At 43.0% G+C, this 15,078-nt stretch overlaps 1 long non-coding RNA gene across 1 annotated transcript in view; it reads right to left on the bottom strand.

The window, feature by feature from the left end:
* Window positions 1–15,078, bottom strand: part of LOC110499953 — a 36,949-nt gene that overhangs the window by 7,876 nt on the left and 13,995 nt on the right. Inside the window, exon 3 of the long non-coding RNA XR_005038552.1 lies at window positions 9,377–9,474. This is a non-coding gene — a long non-coding RNA (uncharacterized LOC110499953). The remainder of the gene's footprint in view (window positions 1–9,376; window positions 9,475–15,078) is intronic.

The raw sequence follows: 15,078 nt of genomic DNA, 5'->3' as shown, positions 1-15,078 counted from the left end.
CATGCTTAACATTAAGGTGCATGTAAGTTTACGTGCGGTATTATTAAGATGGACATTACGCCATGCTTAACATTAAGGTGCATGTAAGTTTACATGTGGTATTATTAAGATGGACATTACGCCATGCTTAACATTAAGGTGCATGTAAGTTTACGTACGGTATTATTAAGATGGACATTAGGCCATGCTTAACATTAAGGTGCATGTAAGTTTACGTGTGGTATTATTAAGATGGACATTAGGCCATGCTTAACATTAAGGTGCATGTAAGTTTACGTGTGGTATTATTAAGATGGACATTAGGCCATGCTTAACATTAAGGTGCATGTAAGTTTACATGTGGTATTATTAAGATGGACAATACGCCATGCTTAACATTAAGGTGCATGTAAGTTTACGTGCGGTATTATTAAGATGGACATTACGCCATGCTTAACATTAAGGTGCATGTAAGTTTACGTGTGGTATTATTAAGATGGACATTACGCCATGCTTAACATTAAGGTGCATGTAAGTTTACGTGTGGTATTATTAAGATGGACATTAGGCCATGCTTAATGTCCCCTACGAACCAATACGGTCCTTTACTGCTTCAAGTCCTCTGTAACAGTTTCCCATCATTACACAATCACACTACTGAATGGCACATCTACAATCAAGTCTATGCGAAAGCAAGTCACGCCTCGTAAAGCCCTGACGGAGTTCGCTAACTGTCTTTTTTGTCATTGCATCCGCATAGTGCCGGTCCCTGTCGGCAAAAGGGTGTTCTGTTATTGCTGAGCCAATCACCCTGCTGACTGTTTGCTGGCCCCTATTTCCCTTCCACTAATCTGCCAGCTCTCTGATGCAGCCGCTAAATCAGCTTTCACTCCTGAGCTGCCACCCCATGACGACGCAGGGAGCATCCCAAGGGCGCCTCGCGGAGCAGCCAGAGCCCAGGGTTTCCATGGAGATGTGAGCGTTAGGACGTGGATGGGCGGGCTAATGATGCCGTTATCTCCACTCTAATGGTTCTGGCAAGAGGCCAGGGTTATTAACACCATGAGATGACCCTAACAAGGAGGTCAGCCAATGACCGAGGGCCTCTACTGTCCAAATACACCTGCTGTCTACTACGTGTTTTGTGTGTTTGTGTGAGTGACAAAGAGAGAGCCGTTTTAAGGAATACAGGATGTTGAGGCCTTACAGCTCTCAGAATATATAACAACTCATGTGTTACAAACACAATCATCTTTGATACATGTTACACAAGGGTTTCCCAAACTCGGTCCTCGGGATCCCAAGGGGTTCAGTTTTAATGGTGTAACACAGGGTATCCCAAACTCGGTCCTCGGGATCCGAAGGGGTTCAGTTTTAATGGTGTAACACAGGGTATCCCAAACTCGGTCCTTGGGACTTCAAGAGGTGCACATTATTGGTTTTTGCCATAACACTACACAGCTTGATCAAAGCTTGATGATTAGTTGATCATTTGAATCAGCTGTGTAGTAGTGGCAAAAACCAAAACGTGCACCCCTTGGGCTCCTGAGGACCAAGTTTAGGATATCCTGTGTTATATTATTAAAACTAAACTAAGGAATACTTTACCTTCAGAACAGAATTTAGTGTCCATTTGGCTGTAACAGTGTGAAATCTTGTTGGTAAGAATTCCTCCACAGGATTGAATGGAGGGCTTATCTCACCACTTGAGAGGGACAAGCGGTGAGAGATGTAGCTAAGAAGTGAATAAACTCAGAGGACGGTGGTATGATTAATATGCGAGAAGTTACGGCTAGCACACAGACACACTTAGCCCCCCGTTATCGAGAAGCACAGATGTGCACAGCCACTTCCCAGCCCTCCCCTCATCCACATCCATCAGAGAAATGCACCTTGGGAGATTAAGAGGATGGCACCGGCGCCAAGCCCACCATCTGCTGTCATTTAGAGATAAATGACGGCCCAAACCTAGGGGGAGCTCTCCATCCGCCTGTCTGGTTCTGCTGCCAGCCCCCGACGTGGTGACGGATCCGCCCAACCTTCGCTTCCAAAATCGATGTCTGAGACCCTGGCTGTCAGAATGGAGCGCACCTCGGAGAGAAACTCAGCCTGGCTTTGGTTGGCCGAGCACAGTCTTTTCCTCTGGAGGGTGGGCAGTTGGAACAGCTCCACTGCCACTGATGCCACTTTGTAAAGGTACTCACTAATACCTTACAATTGGTCAGGTTAATCAAGGCAACATGATAATATTTTGTGAACTATGCATCTAAACAGCTGTGAGTTAGAACTGTATGTAAGGAGCACCTTGGGGAACATCGTTGCTCCAGGTCTAGGAACATCCTCTGTTCCCTGGGAAAAGCACTAAAGTTCCAGTTAGCTAAGTTCTCACACTGACTCCACTATGCCACTATGTCACCGAGCCACCAAGCCATAGCAGTCTGCTGATGGGAGGTTAGCTTGATTAATTTCATGGATTTGGAAATGAGCCGTGGTGATAAGGCTATCGCTCCCTCATCTGGGGCTGACGGGGGCGTAATTAAACAGATAGCCAAAGATGATGAGGAAACGGTCTGGAAAGCCTGGGGAATATGAGGGTGGAATCGTCGGCCCGTTTACGCAGGCGGATGATTAGATTGGCGCTTAATTGCCGCCTATGCTATTTTTAGGGGATCTGCTTACATGAGGCGTTCCCCCACTCCGTCATCTGAGCGGTCAAGGTCAGCCTACTGCCCCCCTACTCAATTGTTAAGGCTGTGTCAAAGGGATGGGTGGTAGGCGATATTGAGAAAAGGTGCCCACGAATCTCCACCAAACCCCCCCCCCTCCCTTCAAGACAGGCTGGTGAAATGCCTGCTCTTGCAATAGAAGAAAAGAAAGTACATTATCAAGCTCCTTCGGGGTGCATACTCAATAGAACTTTAGCTGCCTCTGGTGCTGAAACACACCTTTCTGCAAGCCAGAGAACAGAAGAAAAAGTCACTTGGGTATTGGAGCCACACAATAGCACTTATTTGCAAATTGAACAGTTCCTATAGTGTTGCAGCAAACAGAAGGTTTGGGTGGTATTACTGAAAGAAAATAGTTTGATAAATTGTCCCCTGGCTAGATCAATATCATAGCCTGATTGTTGCGCCATAGCATCGAAGACCGCGAGACAGAGATGGATAACTGGATAACGGCACAGATGCCATTGTGTATTTCTCACAAAAGCTATTGGATGAGAGCTACCTGAGCAAAAAGTAATCAGGCAAGGCTATTGGGTGAGGTGATTTCATACATACGGACACATGACACGATTGGAGGGTGCGAGTCTTTCGAGAAACAGAGAGGACGATTGGATGAGACAGATGTGAAAACGTGCTGTAGACGTATGTCTCATGCTCGCGCAGTCTGCCTGAACGGCCATGGTGTCTGTGCTGTATGCCGTTCTCCAAAAGGCTCTGCGAAATGCTAAAGCCGTCCATAAAACCATAATCCCGGCTCTGCAGACACAGAAGACAATAGAGCTTTATCGCTTTGGGTGACACTCTGTGTGTTTCCCAGCATCCTCCGGGCTTATCGCGCCACGGCACCCAGCGTATCGTCCCATTATCCCAAGCACCGGGGCAGTCCTTAGAGCTGGAGAATGAGCCGACTTGTCAGACAGCAGTACAAAGAGAATCTGTAGAGCCATGGATTAGAGCGATAGAGATAGATAGATGCAGGGAGGGAGAGAGAGAAAGTCAGAGGGAGAGAGGTGCCTAGAGAGAAAAGGATGTTGAAGGCGAGTTCTACCTTATACCTGTCGTGGAAATTCTACACAGGGACAATCACATACCATTTGCAGTCGTTCAGTGAGTTCTGGGCTGACCAAGTGAATTGTTTCTAAAGGTAGCAACAATCTTTAATCAATAAAAAAAACAAGCCATCATTCAATCAATCAAACAGGATGAAAGAGAAAACACTTTATTTGTGCAATAAAGTGTGATTGCAGAAAACACCTCCTCTCCCGTCCACAATCACTCACACACACCCGGACGCCAACGCTCGTAGAATCCCAATATCACCAAAAAGCTATATGGTGCAGACGAGCACGCACGCCATCCCAAGATCCCACACTTCATTACGTGCCCAGCCAACCTTGACAGGAGGAAATCGATGCAGGATAATAGCCAGCAGACGCCTCCTCCCTCCAACCCACCCGCCGGTTTTATCAGCACTGCAGATCATTCCGCTTATCAGACTGGGCCAGTAATAACCCTCACATATAGCGTCTGTTGTGATCACTGACAGCTTGGCTCTGCTCTGTGTGGTGACAGTATGTATATGTTAAGCTCACTCTCCTGTTCTGTCTACCGTGTGTCAGACTCCTTTCAGTTAGGGGCTGTTCTGTTTGATGTATTTTCAGGTATCTGAGATGTTTGTGTTTGTGAATGACAAAAAAAAAGCCCTGCACAAGGTTATTGCTACCCAGTATCATTGCGCTCTATTTTCAACCATGACAAATGCATGTTTATAACTTAGCCTATATCGGGACATATCACATTTCTTTGTGTGACAGTTAAGGCATTTCTAATAACCAAACGCATTTTTTTTTCTGTGGAATTAAAAGGGAACAAATCAATTATGGGGATTTGTTAAGATGTGAAGAGGGAAAGGAGGTAGAGAAGAAAAGACAGAGTCAAAGGTCAATATCGCAAAGTTTTGCGATATTAGAATTAAATAAAGAAAATGTCTAGTGTGGAGAACCGGTCAGCTCTGTCAAACGAACCATTTCAAAAAATGTTAAAGACACTTCTTAAAACAAAATATGGTAGTGGGAAAGAAAGGGAATTCAGATATTTCAAAGAGCTGTCAAAAAGCAAGGTTGGCTCAGGTGATGATAATCTGTAAGCAGAGTATTGATCAGAATTATGATCAAAGACGGCATCCTTTCACCTTACCAGTGGGAAGCAAAATCCCAACTGAAGGTCTTATCTATGATGGAGAGCACGGTTGGTGAGTTTTTAAAAACATTTTTTTGTCATTTTTAGCAGACACTTTTATCCAGAGCAACTTATAGGAGAAATTAGAGTTAAGTGCCTTGCTCAAGGGCACATCGGCATATTTTTCACCTAGGCTGCTACGACATTCAAACCAGCAACCTTGCGGTTCCTGAACCAACCCTCGTAACCGCTAGGCTACCTGATGTCCGATCTCATGGTGTCTCAAAGCTCTAACATTTCTTGCTATCCTCATTCCATTCCCTGGCAGGAGCTCTGTGTAAATACATTTAAAATGCACCCTTCCTTTTTCCTTTCCCTGAGGTAATGACTGCTAGGCATGACTAGACTGGTGTAGCAAACACCACTATCTCCTGACAGGACGGGGACTAAATAAATATCAAAAGACTTACAAATAGTCAAATATCACGTCGAAAGAAAATTGTACTATGAATCAACTGAAAGTCTAAAAACATGTTAAATAAAGCCTACAGCACAGAAATGTAAAAGAAATTCAATCACTCTTCAGCTGTTTGGTAAGTAAATTCCACTGCAGACGAGCTAGATGTGAGGTAAACCTATCCGAGGCTGGTGTTGATGCAGAGTTAATATTGAAGCAGCTGCAACTCTCAGTGTGGCGACCATTAAGATGGGGAGGGTGATCGAGGGGGTTCTCCAGAGAGGAGGTATCTAATGAAGGAACATCGCTCCTCGACATCTGCCTCCCCCCATCCCCGTTTACACCCCTCCCTCTGCCGCAGCAACCCCATCGCCTCCATCTCTTCTTCTCCTTGTTAGCTATGTTTGTTTTCAGCCGTTTTTCGGTGGGGGGTCTGGAGAGTATGAAGGAGGGGTGCCCCCCCCCAACACCTTCTCCCCAGGGCTGCTCATAAACCCACCATCAATCTCCATTATGCCCCAGAAAATGCTGTTTGTCACTTTGCGGGGGAAAAATAATCAATATGTCTTGTGGGGGCAGCGAGCGCATTAGAGGAAGCAAATTGATGTCTCTCGCCCCAGCGCGCCTCTCCAGCACACTGCACCCCAACTAATGGGAAACCTCACAGGTCTGGCAGACAGGGACACATGGCCTGTGTGTGTGTGTGTGTGTGTGTGTGTGTGTGTGTGTGTGTGTGTGTGTGTGTGTGTGTGTGTGTGTGTGTGTGTGTGTGTGTGTGTGTGTGTGTGTGTGTGTGTGTGTGTGTGTGTGTGTGTGTGTGACTGAATAATTGAGTGAGCAGGCCATAGGGAACCGGTAAGTAATGCATTTGGCCAATGGGTTTGGCAGTGTGGCTATATAACTGTATCTCTGTATGTATGTGGCTCCTTCTTCCCTAAGCCTTAGCTCTACTAGCCATCTGGTACCAGATCTCTGAGCATGTCTCTCTGTCTCAGGGCCTCCACGGAGCACCTTAAAGACCACCTCCCAGACTGACACTACACTGTCAGGGCCAAGAAACCCCCTCCCCTGATTGGTGCCTTGCAGACAGGAGTGACTCCCACTCACGTCTCATCACCATGTTCCTAGAGAGCTCTGGTCTTAGCTCAGGTGGTCGGAATCACAAAGGTCCAAGTAGAGCCTGCCAACATCTTTTAGAATCTATCATATTAAGTCTCTCTCCTCTTCCTGGAAGGGTGATAGTGGTTTCAGTCAGCTTAAGACACTTGTCTTTAATAGCCCCAACCCTGGGTAGGTTGAGACAAGGTATGTGGTTGGGTGTCTCAAAGATAAAGATTGGTCGCAAAATGAGAAAAGAAACACACACACACACACACACACACACACACACACACACACACACACACACACACACACACACACACACACACACACACAGACACACAGAGAGAGAGAGAGAATCATTCTCAGAATCTGTCAGAGCTCAGAAGGCTACAGTGGGGCAAAAAAGCATTTAGTCAGCCACCAATTGTGCAAGTTCTCCCACTTAAAAAGATGAGAGAGGCCTGTAATTTTCATCATAGGTACACTTCAACTATGACAGACAAAATGAGAAAAAAAATATCCAGAAAATCACATTGTATGATTTTTAATGAATTTATTTGCAAATTATGGTGGAAAATAAGTATTTGGTCAATAACAAAAGTTTATCTCAATACTTTGTTATATACCCTTTGTTGGCCATGACAGAAGTCAAACGTTTTCTGTAAGTCTTCACAAGGTTTTCACACACTGTTGCTGGTATTTTGGCCCATTCCTCCATGCAGATCTCCTCTAGAGCAGTGATGTTTTGAGGCTGTTGCTGGGCAACAAGGACTTTCAACTCCCTCCAAAGATTTTCTATGGGGTTGAGATCTGGAGACTGGCTAGGCCACTCCAGGACCTTGAAATGCTTCTTACGAAGCCACTCCTTCGTTGCCCGGGTGGTGTGTTTGGGATCATTGTCATGCTGAAAGACCCAGCCACGTTTCAGGAGGAGGTTTTCACTCAAAATCTCTTGATACATGGCTCCATTCATTCTTTCCTTTACACGGATCAGTCGTCCTGGTCCCTTTGCAGAAAAACAGCCCCAAAGCATGATGTTTCCACCCCCATGCTTCACAGTAGGTATGGTGTTCTTTGGATGCAACTCAGCATTCTTTGTCCTCCAAAAACGACGAGTTGAGTTTTTACCAAAAAAGTTATATTTTGGTTTCATCTGACCATATGACATTCTCCCAATCTTCTTCTGTATCATCCAAATGCTCTCTAGCAAACTTCAGACGGGCCTGGACATGTACTGGCTGAAGCAGGGGGACACGTCTGGCACTGCAGGATTTGAGTCCCTGGCGGCGTAGTGTGTTACTGATGGTAGGCTTTGTTACTTTGGTCCCAGCTCTCTGCAGGTCATTCACTAGGTCCCCCCGTGTGGTTCTGGGATTTTTGCTCACCGTTCTTGTGATCATTTTGACCCCACGGGGTGAGATCTTGCATGGAGCCCCAGATCGAGGGAGATTATCAGTGGTCTTGTATGTCTTCCATTTCCTAATAATTGCTCCCACAGTTGATATCTTCAAACCAAGCTGCTTACCTATTGCAGATTCAGTCTTCCCAGCCTGGTGCAGGTCTACAATTTTGTTTCTGGTGTCCTTTGACAGCTCTTTGGTCTTGGCCATAGTGGAGTTTGGAGTGTGACTGTTTGAGGTTGTGGACAGGTGTATTTTATACTGATAACAAGTTCAAACAGGTGCCATTAATACAGGTAACGAGTGGAGGACAGAGGAGCCTCTTAAAGAAGATGTTATAGGTCTGTGAGAGCCAGAAATATTGCTTGGTTGTAGGTGACCAAATACTTATTTTCCACCATCATTTGCAAATAAATTCATTAAAAATCCTACAATGTGATTTTTCTGATTTTTTTTCTCATTTTGTCTGTCATAGTTGAAGTGTACCTATGATGAAAATTACAGGCCTCTCTTGTCTTTTTAAGTGGGAGAACTTGCACAATTGGTGGCTGACTAAATACTTTTTTTGCCCCACTGTATGTGTCTCATTCCAAGCTCTGGATGGGGGCTGGCACCACAGGATATTATATTATTAATCTATTCGCTGTTGAGTGCTTAAGGGCCTGTCAATCACAATTTACCTGGGCTCTCCACATACTCCCACTCCCGCCAGCTCCCGCTAGCTCCCCCCCCTGCTCAGCCACACACACAAACACACGCACACGCACACACACACACACACACACACCAGCTCTGAACACCTCTATTTTGCACATTTCCCTTAGTTGTAGTCCTTGATCCAAGCAAGGTGATCTAGAGAGATTACATCCGCCTTACAATACAAACCTGGTTGCTTTCGAGCAGCCAGCAAACAAATTCATCACACAGACTCACAAAGGGTTGACATTGCAAGGTCTTTTGGGAGGCATGTAATAGAGAGGAAATAGGATTTTGTATATTTATGAAGCATTCTCTTGAGTATTTACCATTATAAATTGAATATTTTAAATGTTTTAAGCACCATATTATCCAATGACTTTCAGAGATTAGACAATTAGCAACTTTACTTGATTAGAATATCTAATTTCATGCAGCAACAAGAACACAATTCAAAGTTGAATATTTTAAAACTTTACAATGTATGCACACATCCCTACTGAAAAATATGTTTTTTTTAAGTAAGCACAGATCCACCAGGAAAAGGTGGATACTTAGGCTGTGTTTACACAGGCAGACAAATTCTGATATTTTTTACACTAATTGGTCTTTTGACCAATAACATCAGATCTTTTCACATCAGATATTTTTCAGAGCTGATCTGATTTGTCAAAAGACAAATGAATGATTAAAAGATAAGAATTGGTTGCCTGTCTAAACACAGCCTAATCAAACATTCTTCACAGTTAAAATGAGTAAAGATGATGCAGTAGGTGGATAAATACAGACTAATGGTTTCAGTATTGATGCACACAGACACACACATGATGACACACCTATGGTAGAGCTGAATGGTCCTCGTGGCCTGTTCCGCTCCAGTCGATGTCAGTCTGTACCACACACCGTCCATAGTAGAATATGAACATCAGTTTATCTGCATAACAAAAACAGATGAGACCCATTATCAAAGACAGTAAGACATCTCTTATCTTTATCATAAAAACTGTATACTCTACAATCCCTTCCATGTAAATTCAGAACACGTTATCTAGCAAGTGCTATTATCCTACCATCTATCTCAAAGGGAGGATGCGAGCAGATTTGGATCTCATTCTCTGGTTGCTGCTGACAGCATGTTTGCACGGCCATTTGTCTGCCTGTCCCTACCTGACTATGGCAATATGTTAAGACTGTCACATAGAAACCTGTGCCTGATTGATGATGACAGCATGTTTGGTTTCTCGTCTGTCGTTATGTTCATTGCTGATGATGATTAATGACAAACAGTTGACTGTCATGACATATTTAAGATTCTAAACTGGGTGGTTCGAGTCCGGAATGCTGATTGGCTGACTGCCGTGGTATATCAAACAGTATACCACGGGTATGACAAAACATTTATTTGTACTGCTCTAATTATGTTGGTAACCAGTTTATAATAGAAATAAAGCACCTCAGGGGTTTGTGGTATATGTCCACCATACCACGGCTAAGGGTTGTGTCCAGGCACTGCGTTGCGTCGTTCCTAAGAACAACCCATAGCCGTGGTATATTGGCCATATACCTCATCCCCTCGGGCCTTATTGCTTAAATAGAGACTGATGATGATTAGGAGAAGTTCTCACTTGCTGCAAATCCAGGATCAGCTTGTGTATAAGTAACTGCTAGATTGTGTATAAACTGTAACTAAGTACAATGTAAGTATTATATAGCAATTTGCAATATGCATTAGTTTGCAAGTAATGTATAATAAATTATGTGCAGTTCAGTTCCAGTGGTAGAGCAGGTGCAAATTGGTTTCAGTGAAAAAGACCTAGCAGTGTATGTAAGGGTTTAGGTGAAAGAGACATTATCATTCTAGTATACAACATAAAAAGCTTCTCTCATGTCATTTTTATGATATCCCCATAATCATTTCCGTTCTGATTGAATAAGGAGCAATGTTTGGCAAAGGTGCCATTTTCAAGAAGAAACATTTTGATCACATCACAGACAGAATGAGATCGAGACGCCGTAGGGTAAATCTGAGCTTTGGCTGATGCCGACAGTGAAACTGTGGCAATTAGAAAAACAGTGTGTGAGTTGGCTGGTGCATGCACCGCTGGGCACAAATGAGTCTAGCAGCCCGGGTGACACAGGCGGGCTGTAGCGCAGCCGCCTAAGACACGCCTAAGACTCCCATTGTACCACGGCTAATCCATTTCCACTCTAACAAGCTGCTGCCTCCGACTGAGTCATCCAACTAGTCGTTTCTCTCCCGTCTGTTGGGCCTCGTTCAGGTCCAAACTCAAGCTGTACTGGGATCTGTGTGAAGCTAACATGATGGCTCTGTTACAAATGGCAAAGTCACTCCCAGGGAAATAGTTACTGGTTCAGGGACTGTCCACGTTTATTGTTAAGTTCAATGAAAAGCTTTAAGGCTGGTGGTGATTATGATCGTAACACCTCAGCAAATGTGGGTGTAATATTCAAAGCAGAGCAATACATGTGCCATGCACAGACTCAATAATAGTACGTTTGAACCGATACCAGCGCAGTGAACATTCTTTAGATGACTGAAATATCCAAACGCGCATTTCTCCAGCATAAGAAGAACATACTCTGTACCTCAGCAGGGAGTTGTGTGAGGTTACTGACTTTCCTCTAGACGTTTGATGCTGACAGGTGGCAAATCAGCTACAGTGCATCAAGTACCCTGCAGTCAATGTGAGATGATGGGAGTTTCTCTCTAACCAGTCGAGTATGAGCATCAAAGCAGCCACAGCAAGCCGCATATATTGTACAGAGAATTAAAACTGCTCTTTCAACTTAACACCATTGTAACTCCCTGGGGAGACCATGGAGAAGATATTGGCATGTCTCCAGTCCGGTATCATGAATGGGATCGTGCTCTTCATCACTTAAGACATGTAACCCCATTTATACATTCTTTAAAACACTGCCACAAAATCTGTTCTCTACGATTCATTTTGGTGATGGAGTGGATTTTGCACAGATAATCTGGTCATAATCGATAGACCTACTTTCCAAGTCAGTAGTTCCTTTTCACATAGTTTAATAATTCAAATGATTGTGACAAATACCTATCTGGAAGTTAGTCCAAACAAACAGATTTTTTAGCAATAGCAATACCTCCCATGAATGCATTTCCCTCACTAGAGACAATACAACTAGCAGAAATTGGGGGCTCTAAAGCTGGTTTAAACAGTCCAGAGCAGTGGGGCTCCCAAAGCCAGGTAGAGGCTTGCAGAGACCTTACAAGGACTCACAGAGAGGAGACATGGGGCTCTCCTAATGAAGCCCTTAGAGACAGAAAGGAGTGACATACATGTACTGCCTTTAAAAGGTCCCATCGAGACTGGAGGTTGGTCCTCCACTTTTTTTTTCTCAATTATTCTATTTTTGTCTGCCTCTAGCCTTCCCCCGCTATAGGCCTGTGACTCTGGAAATTAGAAGAAAGTGTTCATTACATTTAAAAAACCATGGAGGTCCTATTTCAAAGAAAAATGTGTATTGGCCAATTTCGGCCTGTCTCTGTCTAAGCTGGTCCCACTTTACAATAAATGTCCCTCAGACCATGTTGAGTGCAATTACAATTGTGAGTTAATTTGTAAATCCTTGAAATAGGATGCATGATGCAAACAGGTATTAATGTGTAACAATGTATAACTAAACTGTAGCTGTCTATAGAACGACCATGTAAATACATAGTTACAGTTTGATTTTGGTTAATTGTCTTAAAAAGTCAGCAGTAGACCTGGGTTCAACTACTTGTTTTGTTATTTAAATACTTATTTTCTGTGTGTTTGAGTATTTACAAATAATGTGACCCGAATCCACTACCTCTATTGAAGTATTTTAAAGTATTTTCAAAGACTTATTTAAAATACTATTTTTAAAATACTTGGTTTAAATGCATGGGAGTGTAGTTGAGTTAGTGTATTTGAGTATTTACAAATACATTCCATTATTCAACTACTTTTCAAATAAAAATATCTGAATACTTACTTCCAGAGGTCTTTGAAAGTAATTGAAATAGCCTAAATAGTATTTAAACCCAAGTCTGGTCAGCAGTAAAATTACCAACAGACCAACATGCTTCTGACATACCAGAAGATGACCAAGTGAGAGTCCTCCACATCTCACATAACATCAACAGTCACCACATCTCACTTAACATCAACAGTCACCACATCTCACATAACATCAACAGTCACCACATCTCACTTAACATCAACAGTCACCACATCTCACATAACACCAACAGTCACCACATCTCACATAACATCAACAGTCACCACATCTCACTTAACATCAACAGTCACCACATCTCACATAACATCAACAGTCACCACATCTCACATAACATCAACAGTCACCACATCTCACATAACATCAACAGTCACCACATCTCACATAACATCAACAGTCACCACATCTCACATAACATCAACAGTCACCACATCTCACATAACATCAACAGTCACCACATCTCACATAACATCAACAGTCACCACATCTCACATAGCATCCACAGTCACCACATCTCACATAGCATCCACAGTCACCACATCTCACATAACATCAACAGTCACCACATCTCACATAACATCAACAGTCACCACATCTCACTTGACATCAACAGTCACCACATCTCACATAACACCATCAGTCACCACATCTCACATAACACCAACAGTCACCACATCTCACATAACACCAACAGTCACCACATCTCACATAACATCAACAGTCACCACATCTCACATAAAATCAACAGTCACCACATCTCACATAACATCAACAGTCACCACATCTCACATAACATCAACAGTCACCACATCTCACATAACATCAACAGTCACTACATCTCACATAGCATCCACAGTCACCACATCTCACATAACATCAACAGTCACCACATCTCACTTGACATCAACAGTCACCACATCTCACATAACATCAACAGTCACCACATCTCACATAACATCAACAGTCACCACATCTCACATAACATCAACAGTCACCACATCTCACATAACATCAACAGTCACCACATCTCACTTGACATCAACAGTCACCACATCTCACATAAAATCAACAGTCACCACATCTCACATAACATCAACAGTCACCACATCTCACATAACATCAACAGTCACCACATTCATACGCTTAGGATCTGGAAACAGATTAGGTATTTTCTTAACATACCCACTGTTTACATTGACAGACCAATTTTCCTGCATCATGCTTTCCACCTTGCATTGGATGATGTGGTGTTTTCACAGTGGAGGGAGAAGGGGCTCACAACAATTGGTAATCTATACATAGATGGTCAGTTAGCTTCATTTCAACAATTACAGGGAAAGTTCAACATGCCAACAACACATTTTTTCAGATACCTCCAAATCAGGAATTTCGTAAGAACACACATCCCACAGTATGGCATGAAGCCAAATAGTCCTACATTAGATAGCTTGATCCTTGTCAAGCCCCATTCAAAAGGGTCGGTCTCTAGACTGTATGATGTGCTACAGGCCCACATAGAGGTATCCACAGACACCATTAAAAGGGCTTGGGAACAAGAACTTGGTTCAGAAATCTCAGATGAGGACTGGGTAGAAGCTCTCAGGAATATAAACCACAGTTCAGTGAATGCCAGACACAACCTTGTACAGTTTAAGGTGATACACAGGTTACATTACTCAAAAGTAAAACTGCATAAAATATTCCCGGGCACCTCACCACTGTGTGAGAGGTGCAAGCAGGATGAGGGGAGGTTGACCCACTTATTCTGGACATGTCCTAAGTTACATGTTTACTGGGCTCTCATTTTTGAATACTTATCTAAGAGCCTTTGATAGAGTTCTAGCCCAAGACCCATTGATCGCTCTGTTTGGTACAGTTGATGGGAATAACCAGGAAGGGAAAGCTGTCTCTCATTGTACTCTATTAGCCAAAAGGCTCATATTGCAATTTTGGAAATTGAAGAGTGTACCTACCTTTGAAATGTGGTTACGGGATTTAGGAAATGTAATACATATGGAAAAGATTCGATACAATACCTCCAATAGAAGTCCAATGTTTTACAAAATATGGCAGCCGATACTGGATAAATGGTCTAGTCCCGCTTCATAACTGGGTTGACGATCTGCTGCTACTCTGTGCTGTACTCCACTCAATATTTATTTTTGGCTTAACTACACTGCTTGTAATGACTATTTGCTGTCTTCTGATACATGTACCACCTAATAGGATTTAGTTTTATTTTGTGTATGTGTGAGTTAAGTTTTGTTTTGTCCTCTAAATTCACCATCCCATTCAACAAGTACAATGAATGTCATTGTTAGTATTGCTGTCTTTTTTTATTAGATTTTTTATTGGAAAATAATAAACATATTATTTAAAAAAACAAACAGTCACCACATCTCACATAACATCAACAGTCACCACATCTCACATAACATCAACAGTCACCACATCTCACATAACATCAACAGTCACCACATCTCACATAACATCAACAGTCACCACA

This window comes from Oncorhynchus mykiss, chromosome 21, assembly GCF_013265735.2.
Source record: "Oncorhynchus mykiss isolate Arlee chromosome 21, USDA_OmykA_1.1, whole genome shotgun sequence".
Taxonomy (NCBI): domain Eukaryota; kingdom Metazoa; phylum Chordata; class Actinopteri; order Salmoniformes; family Salmonidae; genus Oncorhynchus; species Oncorhynchus mykiss.
This window is presented reverse-complemented; position numbering and strand designations above follow the sequence as displayed.